Source organism: Pelecanus crispus, chromosome Z (assembly GCF_030463565.1).
Source record: "Pelecanus crispus isolate bPelCri1 chromosome Z, bPelCri1.pri, whole genome shotgun sequence".
NCBI classification, from domain to species: domain Eukaryota; kingdom Metazoa; phylum Chordata; class Aves; order Pelecaniformes; family Pelecanidae; genus Pelecanus; species Pelecanus crispus.
Window position 1 is genome coordinate 76,048,682 of NC_134676.1, and position 4,507 is coordinate 76,053,188.

Here is a 4,507-nt window from a genome sequence, read left to right on the forward strand (position 1 = left end):
ACATCTGCTGGAAATACAACACAGCAGAGAGGAAACAGTCTAGGAAGTTCCTAGAGTGTGTGGAGGATAACTTTGTGACGCAGCTGGTAAGCGAGCCTACCAGGGAGGTGCCTCGCTTGACCTGCTGTTTACTAACAGAGAAGGACTCATGGGAGATGTCGTGGTCAGAGGCCATCTTGGGCTTAGTGACCATGATATGATAGAGTTCTCGATTCTTGGCCATGTAAAGAGGAGGGGCAGCAAAACTGTTACCATGGACTTCCGGAGGGCAGACTTTGGCCTGTTCAGGACACTGGCTGGGAAAGTCCCTTGGGAGACAGTCCTGAAGGGCAAAGGGGTCCAGGAAGGCTGGGCCTTCTTCAAGAAGGAAGTCTTAAGGGCGCAGGAGTGGGCTGTCCCCATGTGCCGTAAGACCAATCGGGGGGGAAGGCAACCAGCCTGGCTGAATAGGGAGATTTTGCGGGGACTCAGGTAAAAAAAGGAGAGTCTACCACCTTTGGAAGAAGGGGCAGGCAACTCAGGAAGAGTACAGGGATCTTGTTAGGTCATGCAGAGAGGAAATTAGAAAGGCAAAAGCCCAGCAAGAACTCAATCTGGCCACTGTTGTAAGACATAATAAAAAATGTTTTTACAAGTACATTAACAACAAAAAGAGAGCCAAGGAGAATCTCCATCCTTTGCTGGATGGGGGGGGGGGGGGGGGGGGGGGGGAACATTATTACAGAGGATGAGGAAAAGGCTGAGGTACTTAACACCTTCTTTGCCTCAGTCTTTAATAGCCAGACCAGTTATCCCCAGGGTACTCAGCCCCCTGATCTGAAATACAGGGATGGGGACCAGAATGGAGCCCTCATAGTCCAGGAGGAAGCAGTTAATGACCTGCTATGCCACCTGGACGCTCACAAGTCTATGGGGCCAGATGGGATCCACCCGAGAGCATTGAGGGAGCTGGCAGAGGAGCTTGCCAAGCCACTCTCCATCATCTATCAGCAGTCCTGGTTAACAGGGGAGGTCCCTGTGACTGGAGGCTTGCCAATGTGACGCTCATCTACAAGAAGGGCCAGAAGGAGGACCCGGGGAACTACAGGCCTGCCAGCCTGTCCTCGGTGCCAGGAAAGATTATGGAGCAGTTCATATTGAGTGAACTCAACAGGCAAGTGCAGATCAACCAGGGGATCAGGCCCAGCCAGCATGGGTTCATGAAAGGCAGGTCCTGCTTGACCAACCTGATCTCCTTTTATGACCTGGTGACCCACCTGGTAGATGAAGGAAAGGCTGTGGATGTCATTTACCTGGACTTCAGTAAAGCCTTTGACACCATATCCCGTAATATTCTCCTTAGGAAGCCGGCAGCTCATGGCTTGGACGGGCGTAGTCTTTGCTGGGTGAAAAACTGGTTGGGTGGCCGAGCCCAGAGAGTAGTGGTGAATGGAGTTAAGTCCAGTTGGTGACCGGTCACGAGCAGTGTTCCTCAGGGCTCTGTTTTTGGACGAGCCTTGTTTAATATCTTTACCAACGATGTGGATGAGGGGAGTGAGTACACCCTCAGTAAGTTTGCAGATGACACCAAACTGGGTGGGAGTGTCAATCTGCTGGAGGGGAGGATGGCCCTGCAGAGGGACCTGGACAGGCTGGACTGATGGGCCGAGGCCAGCTGTGTGAGGTTTAACAAGGCCAAGTGCCGGGTCCTGCACTTGGGTCACAACAACCCCATGCAGCGCTACAGGCTTGGGGAAGAGTGGCTGGAAAGCTGCCTGGCCAAAAAGGACCTGGGGGTGCTGGTCGACAGCCGGCTGAACATGAGCCAGCAATGCGCCCAGGTGGCCAAGAAGGCCAACAGCATCCTGGCTTGTATCAGGAATGGTGTGGCCAGCAGGAGCAGGGAGGTGATTGTACCCCTGTACTCGGCGCTGGTGAGGCTGCACCTGGAATACTGTGTCCAGTTTTGGGCCCCTCAGTACAAGAAGGACATTGAGGTACTGGAGTGTTTTCAGAGAAGGGCAACAAGGCTGGTGAAGGGTCTGGAGCACAGGCCTTCTGAGGAGCGGCTGAGGGAACTGGGGTTGTTTAGCCTGGAGAAGAGGAGGCTGAGGGGAGACCTTATCGCTCTCTACAGCTACCTGAAAGCAGGTTGTAGTGAGGTGGGTGTTGGTCTCTTCTCCCAAGTAGCTAGCAATAGGATGAGAGGAAATGGGCTCAAGCTGCGCCAGGGGCAGTTTAGATTGGATATTAGGAAAAATTTCTTCACAGAAAGGGTGGTCAAGAATTGGAACAGGCTGCCCAGAGAGGTGGTGGAGTCACCATCCCTGGAAGCTATCAAAAAATGGGTAGACGTGGCACTTTGGGACATGGTTTAGTCCAGTCTACCCTTAATTGGTTTAGTGTGGACTTGGTAATGTTAGGTTAATGGTTGGACTGGATGATCTGAAAGGTCTTTTCCAACCTAAACAATTTATGATCCTATGATTGTATCATCCCAAAGATAAAATTGTCTATTATTCCTAAGCCAATTTAGCTTTCCAGTAAATAGTACATTCTGAATATTTATTTTTTTTGTGTTGTACAGCACTTATTATAGCTACATACGTATGCAGTCAGCATTTTATACACTGTCAAATTGCACACTTTTGTTGCAGTATAGAGGTCTGGCACCATCTTTACTATGATTGGCTGCTGCACCTCTAATTAATTTACATACATTAAAGAAGGCAAGCTAGTATCTTGCTGATTTTGCAAAAACAATTTGGGGAGAAAATTTGAAAAACCTTACGTCAGAATACTCAGATCATGGCGGAAATGCACCCTTTCTTCTAGAAAGATAGAAAAATGTCATACAATTCATACAAATTGAAAAAACAAAATGAATGTGTGACAAAACATTAGAGCAGAAGCAAATTCTGCAGTAGTTAGAAGTAAATAAATGCTACATTTGAGAGTAGTACCTCTTTAAAAGGCGGTTAAGTAAATGCTGGAAAGAAAAATCTCTTAAAATGAAATTTAACTTTTAAAACTACAGTCAGAAGTCACTAAAGTTCATATTTAGTTTCAGCAGAAAAAGTAACTGCATCTCAGCTCATTCTCCAAAGAGAAATAGACATTCAGGATTGACCATTTTTTCATACTTACAAGGGAAAGAATGCTAGCTCTTCATTACTTGAAGCTTACTACTGAGAGAAAATGCAGAAACCCAAAAGAGACTATTCTGATACAGCCAATGTCTCTCAAAAAGTTAGATTAAGTTCCGAAACTGGAGGGAATTTGCTGTTTGGGGGAGGGGGGGGGTTAGTGCATTTTTCTGGGTGTGAAATTTTTTTCAGCTGAGTACTGGTATTGGAAAACTGCAACCAGGTAAATTCGAAGAATCCCTACATCATTATGCAATGAGTTAAACCTCATTCCCACCTCTACCTGATCTCTATACCAAAGCACAAGACACTAGAATTCAGAGTATTGCTTAATGAAAAAAAAAAAATGTTCTGAAGTAGCAAGGAAAAGATTTCCAAAAAGACCAAGAAGAGATTTTTCACAAAGCCCACCATGTATTGTTCAAGATACTTCAGACAACACTCTAATCTATTGTACCATAAGCGCATCGTAAGGCACATAATGAAAAATTAAGGACATACACAGTAATTTAAGTATTAGACATTATAGTGGTACAAAAACCTTGAGGTTTAATTTTTCTTCCCCCAAAGATGACCTTAACAAAAATAACTTCCTAAAAATTTGTCAAACCTTCATAGACCTGAATATTTTCCAGAAGATTGTAAACATTTTATTTTAAAGAAATGTAAAAAATTCTTCGAAATCAGGACTATTTTCTTGTCTTATTTTCTCCAAAGTACTATTACACAACATCACTTCATAGCAAAAATAAGATCTCGAACTTCCATTCTGTGGTTAAGTCAAGCTACGTCTCTGACACCACATCTTGAAGAAACTTGTCAAGTATCTTTTACTCCACAGAGAGAAGGCACTGCCTTTTCTGTAATAATTTAACCCATATGAACAGCACAGACTTTTTGTTTTTAAAAAATGTTATTTGTAAAGATTTGCCAGAGTATGAACACACACCCTGGTAATATAAATACTATTTAGAGGACAGTCACAGTCAATGCTGGCTTTTCTTCAAGAAACCCAAGCACTGTTTCACATTCAAATTAGTGTTTAATCTGTGTAGAGTAGATTTTGTTAGAAATACTCTTTGTTTGGTATACTGTAGAAGCACTCAAAAGTGTTTTGTAAGGCTAATTTGGAACAAAAGCTAAAAGGATGTTCTCAAAATGAATTTTTAAGTAGGAAACTTGATGATAAATATTGTTGCTAAAGCAATTTCACAGAACAATCTTTCTATGGATGAATATTAAACTTTGATCCCATACTGGCAGATAAAAATCAGAAAAGATCATTTAATTCTTTGTGTATGAACAAGCTTTTTCTTTTAAGAGACAGAGCTGGGCACAGTCTCTATTTGAAGATTTTAGTAAAACAGTGACACCATCTTAAA